Raw genomic sequence first — 14,817 nt, 5'->3', positions numbered from 1 at the left:
CTGTCTGGGGCTCCATGCTGGGTATGGAGCCTGCTTAATACTCTCTCTCCTTCTCCCTTTGCTCCCCACCCCATTGCTTATGCATATGTGCCCTGTCTCTCAAAAAAAAAAAAAAAAAAAGTTTCTGGGCTTTGCTACATGTCACTGAGGGAGTATGAGAACCATTACTCTAGAGTTTAAAAAATCTAACTTTAACTTATGACAGTCTTTAATTACTTACTTATTTATTTTTAAAATGATTTTATTTATCTGAGAGAGGAGAGAGAGAAAGTGCGTGCACACATGGCAGGGAGGGGGAGAGGGAGAAGCCGACTCCCCACTGAGCAGAGAAACCAGAGAAACCTCCATCCCAAGACTTGGGGATCATGACCTGAGCTGAAGGCAGACATTTAGCCGACTGAGCCACCCAGGTGCTCCGACAATCTTTATTTAAATAACATTATACTATTTCATGTATCACATGATCACTTTTGACCATATACTTTAATTTCTACCTTCTCTATGTTGTTATGATTTTACCTGTATATATGCAGTACATTATTATTTTTTGTATTCTGGTATAATCTTCTAAAATGAATAAAAATATGAAAAAAAAAAAAACCAGTCTTGGGATGCCTGGGTGGCTCAGTCAGTTAAGTGTCTGCCTTCGGCTCAGGTCATGATCCCAGGGTCCTAGGATTGAGTCCCGTTCCGTGTCTTCCCCCCCCCCCCTCAGTGGGGAGCCTGCTTCTTCCTCTACCTGCCACTCCCCTGTGCTTGTGCGTGCTCTCTCTGACAAATAAATAAATAAAATCTTCCAAAAAAAGAAAGAAAACAAGAAAGAAAGTCTTTTATATTTACCTTCTCTTTATAATCCTCATCATTTCTTTTCACCTGGTAATTTTCAGTCCTGCCTAAAGAACTTCCTTAAACATTTTTGGTGTCTGCAGGCAGTGCATTCTGTCAGGTTTTATTCGTCCAAAAATTCTTTTTTTATTCATTTTTATTCATTTTTGAAGAAATATTTTTCTGGTTATTGAATTCTGTGTGCAGCTTTTATCTTTCTACTCTATTGTTTTTTTGCTTGTATAATTTCCCGAAGAAAAGGAAATCTTGATCTTTGTTCTTTGTATGTAATTTTTCCCCCTCTGCCTTTGAGATTTTTATTTTTGTTTTTCTGCATTTTGGCTATGATGTATCCATGTATATTCGTTTGTGTGTGTACATTTTGGTATTTATCACGATTGGGATTCTGTAGGATTTTTTGCTCGCTGGTTTGTTGTCTTGGATTCAGTAGAGAAAATTCTTAGCCATCATCTCTTTACATATTTCTTGTATCTCATTTTGTTTGTTTGTTTCCTTTTCTTGGGGCTTCAATTGAATGGAATTTGAAGACATTTTGGTACAGTTCCACGATTCTTGGGTACCCTGACATGTATTTTTCCCTCACTTCTTTTTACACCATGGTTTCATTTTGAATTATTTCTATTTTCTTGTCTTTAAGTTCACTCATTCTTTCCTCCTCTGTGTTATTTCTATCTTTTATATTTTCCTTCCTTTGAAGTTTCCATCTCAGTGCTGAAAATGTCCATCTGTTTGTGCATGTTGTCCGTCATTCCTACTAGACCATTTAACATATTTGTAGTTATTTTTATTTTTTTTTTATTTTTATTTTTATTTTTATTTTTTTTTTTAAAAGATTATTTATTTATTTATTTGTCAGTGATAGAGGGAGAGAGAGCGAGCAAGCACAGGCAGACAGAGAGGCAGGCAGAGGCAGAGGGAGAAGCAGGCTCCCTGCCGAGCAAGGAGCCCGATGTGGGACTCGATCCCAGGACGCTGGGATCATGACCTGAGCCGAAGGCAGCCGCTTAACCAACTGAGCCACCCAGGCGTCCCTGTAGTTATTTTTAAATGTCTGATAGTTTCAGTAGCAGAATAATTGCTGATTCTTTTGCTTGCTTTATCTTTTGACAAAGGGTTTTTTTTTTTCTTGCTTTTGTGTAATTTTTTATTTAATGCTCATCATTATGTACGAAAGAGTAGGAGAGATTGAAATGATTTTCTTCTTTCATTAGACTGTTTGTATTGGAAATTGAGTCAATCTAATCACAAATCCAGCTAGGTTTGGATTCTTTTGCCTTTATTACCTTGATTGTACCACAGGCTTCAAATTTCTCCAACAGTGGCTGCTGTTTCCTTGTGTTTAAAGTGTGGTATGTAGTACTACATGGTTTTTCTGTGTTTCTATACCACCCTCATCTTTCAACAGTATTTGGATATCTGCATTGGAGAGATTTCTCTTTATGTTCCTGTCCCTCTCCCAGTAATTATTGTTGCTTATTACCCAGTGCTTTGCTTATGGGGCAGGTTGAGGTTCTTTTGTTCTAGTCCGGACCCAATCCTGGTCAGGCCCTAAGTTTCCGAGTGTTGGTGAGATGGGGCTTTCTTAGCTTTTCTGCTCTTTCTCCTTTATGGCAGTCGACTTCTTTCATATATTTATAGTTGGTTATTGCCAGGAATATCCTTTCCCTCCTCTGTGGTAGTTGATCTCTTTTGGTATTGGTGTAGGATCCTTTGCCCAAGACTTTTTCCTGTTCCCCCTCCCCAGTAGTGGCAGAATTAATTTTTTTCTCTGCCTTTTTTCTAGCATCAGTGTATCTTTGCCGGTGCCTGGGGACTTGACACTATTTTCTCCCCCTCTGCCAGAGGCAGAGGCATTTTGCTTCTGTTCTCTGAAGCAGTGGATTTTTGCCTGGACCTTAGAGTGAGAGGGCTTTCTTTCCTTCCCCTCGTGGCTCTAGGCTTTTGCTCTGTGTTTAAAGAAAGGTTGGGGAATTAGGACTTCAAGCCAGTTCTTGTCACCTCCTGCACACTTGCCCCATTGATGAAGGGCTCTCTCTGATTTACCTTTAATTTTTCTTGTGAGCACCTGGTTGAGGCCTGTAGAAGAACTTAAAATTGAATGTAAGCTCCCCTTGTGTCAGGGATCCCCAGCCATTCCTAAATGTTACACAAGTCTACACTTGGTCTTTAAGAATTTGTTAAAATCTTAGTTGGTTTTTTTGGGGCGCCTGGGTGGTTCAGTTGGTTAAGCATCTGCCTTCAGTTCAGGTCATGATTCCAGGGTCCTGCATCAAGCCTGGCATTGGGCTCTTTGCTCAGCTCTGCTCTTCCCCCTGTTTGTGCTGTCTCTCTCTCAAATGAATAAAGTCTTAAAAAAAAAATCTTAGCTGATTTTTTTCTTACACACCTTTATGGTGGCCCCTTCTTTTTCTGTGACCTGCCAAAGGTAAAACAGATTATGTATATGGTCTCTCCTTGGAGGAACTTGTCCCTCTTTGGAATTAAATTTACTTGATTGCCTTGTGACCTCAACTCTTTGTTAGGCTCAAGATAAGTTTTGATTTGATAGATCTTGCTTTTTCTTATGAGGGTGGTATTGACATTACTCAGGCTTTCTACATTCTAAGTGGAGTGGAACTAGAGTTCTTGACAAGGTATGCTATTTCAAACAGCTCTTTATTCTGATGCCTCCTTAATGCTTTCTCTTGCCTTCTTGTGCCCCTTGTGCATTTCTGCCACCTCTAGAGCATTTCTTCTTTTAGGATTGAACCTAAGGGACTGTGTCTGTTCCTCTGTGAAACCTCTCCTGGTTCCACTAAGTAGAGTGGAACATTTATTTGTACAACTGTCTTGACTCTTGTATAGCTGTATTTCATTTTTGCAGGCTCACTGAAGCTTAGTGAGGTTGGGCAGCTTTTAGAATCTGAGGCTTCTCGCTCTGAGAACTATCCTTTTTTTTTTTTAAAGATTTTATTTATTTATTTGACACAGAAAGCGAGCACACAAGCAGGCAGAGCTTCAGGCAGAGGGAGAGGGAGAAGCAGACTCCACACTGAGCAGGGAGCCTGATGCAGGGCTCAATTCCAGGACCCCAAGATCATGACCTGAGTCAAAGGCAGATGCTTAACCAACTGAGCCATCAAGTCGCCCCTAAGAACTATCCTTCTACTTTCAGAGTTTATGACTAGAACAGTTGATAGATTTTAGATAGGCTCATGGAGTAAACTTGAGAGAAAAGGTAAAATGATATACAAGAGAACTTACATTTATCGGTAGAATATAAATTTGTGAAATTACACCGCATAGGTTCCTATGCTGTTTGGTTTGTACAGTTGCTTCTCTTGAATTCTAAATTACTTTCATAAATAAGACTTAAGTTTGCGGAATCTAATTTCTTAAAACTGTGGGCTTGGTTATACAAACTAGTATGATTCACGTAATAAAATGCCATAGAGCTTTAGAAACAATGAAGAAATACATCCTAACATGGAAAATCTTCAGGATGTTCTGAGTGAAAAAAATAAGGTGCAAAACTGGACATTTTATTTAAGAAGATAGGAGGAATAAGACTATTTTCAGTTAAGTGTACTTGTGTAAAGAATTGCTGGAAGGATATAGAAGAGACTAATAAAAGTGGTGACCAGTAGCAATCAAGGGCATTGTAAGCGGCAGTTAGATGACATAGAAATGAGACTGTTTAATTACATGTTCCTTTTAACATCATTTTCAATTTTGATAAAATATTTTCAAGTCAATGTAGCATGTAAAAAATGTTAGCTAAAGATGTGCTTGGGTAGATCAGTTGGTTAAACGTCTGCCATCAGCTCAGGTCATGATCTCAGGGTCCTGGAATTGTGCCCCTTGTTGGGCTCTGTGCTCAGTGGGGAGTTTGCTTCTCCCTCTCCCTCTGACCTTCTCCCTGCTTCTATGCGGGCACTTTCTCTTTCTCAAAAAAATAAATAAAACCTCTAAAAAAATGTAAACTAAAAATAATAAGCATAACTTTGTGGATCTTAAAAGATAATAGGAAGATCTGAAAAATACTTCAGAGCTGATAAAAAATGTTGGCCTATGAAATAAAAATTGTGTGTGAGATACCTTTATTTTATGCAAATCAGATTTTACAAATGAAAAGATAAATGCAAAACATGGAAAATTACAAAGAATGAGGTTTAATGAAATGTGGCACCAGGTGAATAAATATATAAAAGTGCGGTTTTCTAGCATGATTAGAAAGGTTTTAATTCTAGACTTAGTAGTGGAATGCATGAGCCCTTAAAACAGAAAGGAGCAGTGTGTGTAGGCAACAACCATAACAGAAATACACAGTACTCAGAGTAGACTGGGTCACCATTTCTTACTCATGAAATCCCTTGGCATGTCCTCCGAAACAAATAAAATGTATCTAACTGTTGTCGGGAAGAAGAGAAGATGAGAATACCAAAGAATATTTTTATCACAAAGTAAAACATAAGGAAACATTACTTCCACAGAAATCAACCTTTTGTAGAAAAACAAATGAAATATGTGAAAAGAAAGCTTATTTTAAAAAAGAAACTTTATAAACCAAAGGATGGTGAGAATTAATTAGATGTTAGGAAAACTGGGCAATTCAGAAACAGTTTACAGTCAAATTTCATTCCATACATCTTTTGGAATGAAATATTGGAACAATTGGCCCACAGAAAGGCAAATATTAAGAGTTTATTTATCTGCTATTATTGAAGGGGGAGAAATTTCTAAGCAGAGAAATAGTAAAAGAAATGGAGAAGGCAGTGATGGACAAATCTGGCTACCTGAATATAATGAATTTTTATATTAAAAGCCAGCAATTGAGAAAATGTTCCAAGTAAATGGAAGAAATAGTGTTTTCACAATATAAATAACCTGTACAACCAGTAAAGGAGAACATGAAGGAATCCCTCTCCCCTCCCACCCCCTGGAGGACTGGAAGTGGAAGTGTGGCTCAAGTTTGAAAAGAAAGGCACTGTGTGTCATGGGGGAAGGAAGGACCTGATTAATGACATGTAAAAGGCTCACTGGATAACATTGTAACTAACTGGAGAGATGAGACTAGATGGAGTGCATCTAAGGGATTAAATCCGGACCTAGGTTACAAAAGGTAGATGGGGTATTGCATGGCAAAGAGAAGAGAGCAGGATAGCCAGATGGCCTGAGCCTGAGCAAAGGAGTGGGTTTGCTTGTGACTTAGGGTCTAGAAATATCACTGTGGAGAAGGTTGATCCCTACTGCCTTAGCCTTCACTTTAGAGGGTTCTTCTCAAGAGACCGATTTAGCCCAGGGATTGAAAGAACTATTCATTGATAGGTTGAGGATGTGGAAGTGATTTGTTTCACTATGGTAAAAGAGGTTTCCAGAGGTTCCCCAGGGAAAAGGTTGGAAGGAAGGACAACAGTGGGGAAAAACATGGGGTGGATGAGAAAGCACAGAGAGCATTGTGGGCATGAAAATAGGGGAGAGGGTAGCTGGCCAGATAGGTTTGTATTTTGAGTAAAGCCCAAGGGTGATGGGTGGAAGCCATAGAATTGACTAGTAAGATTCCTGAATCGACCTGTGATAATAATGATTTCTCTGGACCTAATGCACTGTATCTTTGTGATCTAAAGGCAATATTACATTTAGTAAAAAGCTTAACCCTAGGTGGTAAAGCCTAAATTAATTAGGCTTTAAGTAATGAAAGCCAGTAGGTTTCACATTTCTTAAGCATTCTCTGATGTCTGCCTAGTCCCCCCATTGTTAGGAGTTTTAATTTATTTAACTATTTATTTATTTATATTTTTTATTTTATTGTTAGAGAGAGAGAGAGAGCAGGAGAGCAAATGAGTGAGCACGAGCTGGGGGAGGGGTAGAGGGAGAGGGAAGCAGACTCTGATGAGCTCAATCCCAGGACCCCGGGATCATGACCTGAGCTGAAGGCAGACATTTAACCGTCTGAGCCACCCAGGGACCCCTAGGAGTTAGCTTTGAGATAAAAGTGGGAAAAGAATACTACCATTAGTTTAAAAAAAGTTTGTCCTATCGCACTGTCAATGACCCAGTAATGAATGCTAGCCATTACACTGGGGTGTCTTCTGCTAGGAATCCCATTTCCTCCTACTGTTCCACTTTACCTGAAACAGGTTACTGAGGCGCCTGCTGCTGGGGTGACCTCAGCAACTCTGATGATTAAGCTGATAGTTGAGGGTCCTGATCTCTTTGGAATACCAATGCAAAACCCAACTTGCTCTGTATAGCTGCATTGGGATATGAACCTTTTAAAGTGAGTAACTAATGATCTCTTATAAATTTAATTTTTTATTTAGCCATTAATCTTTAATTTCAACTTTTAAAGTCTGTAGTGGAACAAAAATGAGAATTGGCATTTCTTTTTTTTTTCTTTTTTCTTTTTAAAAAATATTTTATTTATTTATTTGACAGAGAGAGACACAGCAAGAGAGAGAACACAAACGGGGAGTGGGAGAGGGAGAAGCAGTCCTCCCGCCAAGCAGGGAGCCTGACATAGTGCTTGATCCCAGGACCTGGGAATCATGACCTGAGTGGAAGGCAGATGCTTAATGACTGAGCCACCCAGGTGCCCCGAGAATTGTCATTTCTTGAAATAAAGCATCCATATAAGATTCTTTGCATGCTTACAGGGAAACAGTGATATGTAGTAGAATCTAAAGTCTGTAATGTTTTCAGTAGACTAAATGAATGTATCTTCTTTTTCTTACTTTAGATCTGTGCATATTAGTGGAAATGTAACTGGAACTGACTCTGATGATAAAATCAAGGACCATCAGCAAGAGCATGCAGTAGGAAATTTTGGTCCCAAATGAAGACATCAACATTTAGAATTTCTGCTTTTTCTGAGGTATTTGAAGCACAAATTTACTTTAATCTGACTCCTTGGAATTCATTTTATAATGTTGTTTTCTATATATAGATTTCATAAGCTTAAAAGTTTTTATGTTAGAATGGTTAGCTTTTATTTATTTTTTTAAAGATTTATTTATTTTAGAGAGAGCATGTGAGAGCTTGGTGGGGAGGGGCAGAGGGAGAGGGAGAGAGAGTCTTAAGCAGAGTGTGCGCTCAGTGTGGAGTGCGAGGCAGGGCTCAGTCTCATGACTCTGAGATCAGGACCTGAGCTGAAACCAAGAGTCAGTCAGGTGCTTAACGACTGAGCCAATCAGCGGCCCCGAGAACAGTTAGCTTTTAGAGAAGAGTTCATTCAACCTTCCCTACCCACTTCCCCCTAAAACTAGTTGAGAAAAAAATCCAGATTTTAAAGGGAGATAGTCTTTATAATTAGTAAAGCGTGTTCAATTATAAGAAATCTACTGGGTGCAGATTAAGATTGAGTAAACTGTGTTAGAAGAACTGGAATAAATAAGTGTCAATTTAGTAATTATTTTATGTCATGACCCTCTGGGATGAGCAGCTGAATTCAGCCCTGTAACCAAGTCAGCTCACATGATACATGAAATCTTAGCGATTGTCCTTTAGTTTGATTTGGAAACCTTTTTGTTCCTCTTCTAAATTTATTATTAAGTGTTTTCTATTCACCAAGAAGTGTCACTTTTACTCCTCATAGACTGTTCATGTAGGACCTTTGGGATCTGTTGGGTTAGTTTCACTTGGACCAGACAGGGAGATAAGTAATTAAAGAACCAAGTGACACTTCCAAATCGTGGGATGGATCCCCACCTTAAAGACTACATACGACAGTTGAAAATAATCAAAGGAAATGTAGTGTCAACAGAAAACAAACATAGTACTCTATTTCTAAATAAACATATATTCCAAATAGGATATATACTTGGTCAGGTGTTTATTTAAAAACAAATTATTTTTTCTTTTAATTATGTTTTTTCCAAATAAGAAAGAAGTATGGAAAATAATTATTTTTTTAAAAGATTTTATTCATTTATTTGGCAGATATCACAAGTTGGCAGAGGCAGGCAGAGAGAGGGGGAAACGGGCTCCCTACTGAGCAGAGAGCCCTACTCGAGGCTCCATCCCAGGACCCTGGGATCATGACCTGCGACAAAGGCAGAGGCTTCAACCACTGAGCCACCAGGGGCCCCTGGAAAATAATTATTTTAAGGGGCAGGTCAAAGTTGGTTGGTTCTCTGTATTCATTGTAGAGGTTTGTAGATTAATCTTGCTAGAATGCAAAGAAGAAAACTGAGAATAATGTATCACTTACTGCAAGGATTATTAATTTATTAATTTCATTTTGTTCTGTTTTGGAAGAAGAATATATAAAGCAATAAATTCTAAGATAATAAATAATTCCATGATATTAGAAAATCCTTAGACTGCTTTAGTTATATGGCTGCCTTCTAAAGGGGTTGGTATAACTGAGCAATGTTTGTGAGAGAAAAGTTATTTTGAATCAAAAAATAATGATAAATATATAAATGTCTTGTTATCAGAACTACTTTAAAGATACCTTTTTTTGTTTCTTTCCAATAATATTTAATAACATTCATTGACTGTCCAAGCTTTGCAAAGAAAATTCTAGATATGGGGAAGAATGTAAATGATTCTGTAACTTCATGTTTCTAGATATGGGGAAGAATAGAAATTATTCTATATCTTTATTATAAATGGAGTTGAAGAAATCTTTCACTTCAGATGTTTACTTTTGGGGCTAGGGAAGCTGAATACAGTCGTCTGAAAACCATTTAAAAACAATCCTAAAACAAGCTCATAAGGTCAAATTTTGGAAGCCCTTTCTAAGTAATATAGTACTATGTTCAGATCTCAACAGAAGTTAAGATTAGGGAATAGGAAGTTCTGATCAATTTGCTGACTATTTGGTTTTGGCTGTTAACTATTTATGGTTCTACTTGTGAAAGTGCTATATAGGCTATATTTATTTGCTTAATTCCTTAAATGAGGATATCTCTAATTCATCAATTTCTTATATCTCCCCACTCATTTATAAGCATTTGCACATGATATCTTTCTTTAATATTTTTCATTTTCCCCTTTGAAAATGAAAAGAAGTGGAAGTTTCACAAACATTTGCTCAGAAGTTATATATGATACATTTTGACAGTATTTTCTTATAATTTTTTTTGAGGGGACTTTAGATTTTGAGATTGTGAGATTTGGGGTTTTTTTGAGGAGGAGCCAAACAAAATAAAACCAGTACCTGAATTATGGCCCTAGAACATGTATAAGGTTCTATCTTAGATTACAGTTTACATTAAGTTAAAGTGGCACCTTAAAAAAATACTTTATTTGAACTCAAAACATTTGAAAACAAATGTCTACAGGGCATATTAAGGGAATCGTATTCCCTTGATACAGTTTTCTCTGTGGCATGCTGGAAAGGGCACAAGCTCTGCTCTACTTCCATGCCACCCTGGGGAAATGAACTAGTATTTCTGTCTTAGAAATATTACTTTTTAGACTTGTGATGAAAAGTGAAATATGTATAAATTATATAAAATAATGCTTCTCAGTGTGAGATTAATGAATGTTGTTGCTAAAGACAGAGGAAAAGTATCATTCATGGTTATTCTTCTCATAGCAAAAAACAGGTCAACTCACACTACTAGTGAGAAGCTTGTAAAACCAGTTTCAAAGTTAATGGCAAATATTATGCTTGGAGAGAAAGTAAAATGAGCTTTTGGCAAAAATCCCTTATCAAAGGCATACCATCTGGAAAAGCAATTACTGTCATGTGTGCACGCTAGCAGAATTTTTGTTTTTCAGTTGGATGAAAGCACTGATGTTCAGAGAACATACCAGCACTTCATAGAGATGTGTTACTGTTTATCACTGAGAAAGCCTTACTGCAGCAGAGGAGTCTTTGTTGTTATTTTGTTTTGTTGTTTTTGTTGTTAGTGGTGTTTGGTGGCCTTTGTTTAAAGCCGGTGTTGCCTGAGGAAGTTGCATTGGCTCCTGTGATCAAAGCCTCACAAGGTTAGCTCCAGGAAGGGGTTCACTTAATCTGTGAGGAAAAGAAATTGTACCAGGTTATCAGTTCATGCCTGCTTTTTGCAGGGAGAATTATATTCAGTGATACGATTTTTTTTAAAAGATTTTATTTATTTGTTTGTTTGTTTGTTTGCTTATTTATTTATTTAGAGAGGGCAGGAACAAGGGGAGGGAGGGGCAAAGGGAGAGGGATTTCTGTGTAAAGCCTGCTGTGGGGCTAGATCTTAGGCCCCTGAGATTATGACCAGAGTTGAAATCAAGAGTTGATGCCCAACCGAGTGAGCCACACAGGCACCCCTTCAATAATGTGATTTCTGATTGTGCTTTAATATCAAAATGGTAAAAAACTGTGGGTGCAAGCAGTTCTTGACCACTAAAGCCATGTCTTTTCAGTGTTTTGTGAAGAAATGGTCAGGAAGTATAGGATCCTGCTTTTTCACAGTGATGCATGCTAACTAGCTCTGTAGTGTGACAGGGCTTTAAATGTTTAATTAGTTTTTTAGTAAAATAAGATAAAAATTTCTTTAATACTGATAATGCCATTTCTATGATTTCAAGGGGACACAGCATAGTAAATATATTTGGTATTTTAAATAGAACTTATAAGTTCATATTTACAGTTATGAATTTTAAAGAGGAGGTATGAGGATTTTATAGAAGTCTAAATTATGGTACAAAATAATTCAGCCTTTAAGAGTTTGACCATTTCCCATACTTGATGATTTTATCAATTTATCAAAGAAAAAAACAGTGGATTTTTATTATGCATTTTTAAAAACCATCCCTGAATTTTGGAATAGAGCATGAAAAAACACTTTCCAGAGCCAAAATGACAGCAGAGAATAGATTAGGAATCTTTCTGTTCCAGTCTTTCAAATTGAAGCATTTAAAATCTAGTTTTGAGTGGTGTATGATGCCTTTTTTCTTTCTTTCTTTTTTTTTTGCATTCAGTGGAACGCTGAAAGTAGACTTCAGTGAAAAATAGTGTTAAAATTTCTGGGTCCATGTTCAGCTATAATATCCAGAGTATATAACACAGCTGATTTATCATTGAGAACTAGTGATTTTTAATTTAGTAAGAATACAGAATAAGAAAGAAACTACTTGAATATGGAAAGTGCTTATGGCTAATGATGATTCCAGATATGGGGACTTGAAATCTTTGCAAGGTGGTTATCAAACACTAACAGCATGTGTCAAGACAACAGAGGTGCTTAATTGAATGGGGTCTGACTGGCCAAAGATGAGGCATTTTGAATATCAGTTAAGTATAACTGCAATATAATCAATAATATCAAATATATTTAAATCTATGAGTTCATAATGATAGTTAAAAAAAAAAAAAAAAAACAAATAGCTCTCATTAGGTTTCGTGGGAGTAGGCTAAAGAGTCGGCTGTACCTGAGTATAACCAGTAGATGAAGAGAGGAAGTTTCTTTTCTGGGGAGTATTCTGGTTGATAAATGAAAAAGGAGTGAAATGAAAAAGGAGTGTTACCATTTTGTAGTGAATTCCTGGGCCTAAGTAAAGATTATTGGTGGCTGCTAACATCACACACAGAGAGAAGACATTAGATTGCTCTCAATAAAAAGTCACAGTATAATCTAGTAAGTTGAACTTGATCTGAATCTCATCAAGCTGCTAGCTCCAACCACCAGTTTACAGGAAACCTAGAAATCAGGGAAACAAATAAAATGATACCATAGAGAAGCAGTTAGCAAAATCTAGGCTTTGGGGAAGTCTTTGAGACACATAGCTGGGTTTTTTTAGCAAACAAATTGTAGGGAACAAAAAAAGAAAAATAAGAAGGAAACCTGAGATTAATAGCAATGATTGGACTTTATCTAGGTCCAGACTTTGATATGTAAATGTTTATGAAATAATCAGGGAAATTTTAACTGCATATTTGATACTAAGAAATTATTGGTAGTTTTTAGGTATAATCGTATGTAGTTATATTTAAAAATGAGTCATTACCTTTTAGAGCTATGTATTTAAATGATAGTAGATGCGAGGATATATCTGGGACCTATTTCATTATTATCCAGAGTAGAGGGGAAACTGGATGGGGATAAAACCAGATTTGGCTCAGTTGATGTGGTCATTGTTTAAAGTAGGCACTTTAAAAAGCAGTTTCCCAAGGCTTACAATTTAAAAGAACAATATTTCTCAGCACTGTCATTGATGTTGATAGGATTTCAAAGTTATGCCCTTGATGAAAAGCAGCGCCCTGTTTGTCCTTTTTAAAATCTCCCTTCGATCCTTTTTTTTATTTAAGAAGAGACCACTAAATTCAGATTCATGTCCCCAGATCGATCGATCGATCTCTCTCTCTCTCTCTCACACACACACAGTAGGCACTTCTGGTATTGGGGGTGGTAGTGGTATAATTCTTGGTACTATTCTCTAAGATTTTTTGAACATTTCCATCAGAAAAAGGTCCAGAAATCTACTTCTCTGTTGGCTTATAAGAGATCAATTGAATTATGTGTAGTTAGCAAGCTGCTGAATTCTTATTTCTGATCATTTCTTGAGTCTTGGGTTTCTATATAGAAAATCATATTGCTTAAAAAGGACAGTTTTACTATATAGTGCTTACTATTTACCAGGCTTTTATTCTAAGCACTACACATATTAACCCGTTTGATCCTTATAAGAGCTCTAATGAAGTAGTCGTTAACTTGTCCAACATTATGAGCTGAGATTCAAATCCAGACCTTCTACCCTAGAATCTGTGCTTTCCTAGTTTTTTGTATCTATCCATCTCTGCTCTAATCCTTATACCTTTTATTTTTGTTTGTTTTAGTGTGCTGGCTAGACTTTAACTTTTAAATAGCAGTTTTCACTTGTAATTTTGATTTTGGAAGTTGTCTTTATACTGAAGAAATTCAGAGTCCAATTGAGTTTTCTTCTTTACAAATATCAGGTACTCACTACTAGTCTTAAGAATTAGTGTGTAGCGGGACGCTTGGGTGGCTCAGTGGGTTAAGCTGCTGCTTTCGGCTCAGGTCATGATCTCAGAGTCCTGGGATCGAGTCCCGCATCGGGCTCTCTGCTCATCGGAGAGCCTGCTTCCCTCTCTGTCTCTCTGCCTGCCTCTCCATCTACTTGTGATTTCTCTCTGTCAAATAAATAAATAAAATCTTTAAAAAAAAAAAAAAAAGAATTAGTGTGTAGCAAGAAACAGAATAAAGTGTATTGTAACTGCTTGTAGTGTTTTGTTTCTTTTTTAAAATTTACCTCCTGGTCTGTAAGCAGCCTATTCATGGCTTATTTTACTTTCAATTAATTGTTGATTTCATTGGTCCTATTTGCTGAATTTCTTGAATCTTAGATAAAATTATTCCTTCCATCTCCCAACCCTCACACCTGTTATATGATTACTTCCCACCTAACTTTACAAAATTACATAAGATAAACTTAGGCAAAGCACTTAGTATATGGTTTAGCATATAATATATATCTAGTAAACGTATGCCTTCTGATTTAAAAGGTAACTTCTTTACAATTTTGTTTAAAAATTGTTTCTTTTCTTTAATCTTTAAAATGGGAAAGGGTGAATATGGCTTGGTTATTTTAAGACAAGTCCTAGGCCTGGGACAGGTGGCAAAAACTTGGTAATGTGTTATGGTGGTTTAATGAGTAATCTCTGTGTTCTCTGTAAGGAACTTTTAAAATAATTGTTTCTGAGTTTGAGAAAGATTACTGAGAGTTGGTCGTCAAAAGAATACTTGCCTATTAGAGGTTGGGGTGGGAACAATTTAGGGTGAAATGTGACTTGTCCCAACTCCATGGGTTTTAGGATAGCTAAGTTTCATTTAAGGAGGCATATACTTTTCTTACTAGAAGGACTGTTTTTGGTTTCACCCTCAAGAAAAAGAGATGAATCACAGTTACAGCCTTTTCCTAAAAGTTATAGAAGGTAGCTATCCAAAGACCTGGTATAGCTAGTTAAAAGCTGTACTATTTTTCTGTACCACACTCCTTCCTCTAACTCAGGTGCACCTGTGATTTTGTATAGCAATCAACTTCAGCAAC

At 36.9% G+C, this 14,817-nt stretch overlaps 1 protein-coding gene across 5 annotated transcripts in view; it reads left to right on the top strand.

Moving 5' to 3' along the window:
- The window catches only part of NCOA1 (nuclear receptor coactivator 1), a 237,361-nt gene that overhangs the window by 48,230 nt on the left and 174,314 nt on the right, over window positions 1-14,817 (top strand). For all 5 annotated transcript variants that reach the window (XM_059132487.1, XM_059132484.1, XM_059132485.1 and 2 more), the window contains exon 2: window positions 7,565-7,699. The gene's annotated coding sequence lies outside the window, so the exon portion shown is untranslated. The remainder of the gene's footprint in view (window positions 1-7,564; window positions 7,700-14,817) is intronic.

Source organism: Mustela lutreola, chromosome 9 (genome assembly GCF_030435805.1).
Source record: "Mustela lutreola isolate mMusLut2 chromosome 9, mMusLut2.pri, whole genome shotgun sequence".
NCBI classification, from domain to species: domain Eukaryota; kingdom Metazoa; phylum Chordata; class Mammalia; order Carnivora; family Mustelidae; genus Mustela; species Mustela lutreola.
This window is presented reverse-complemented; position numbering and strand designations above follow the sequence as displayed.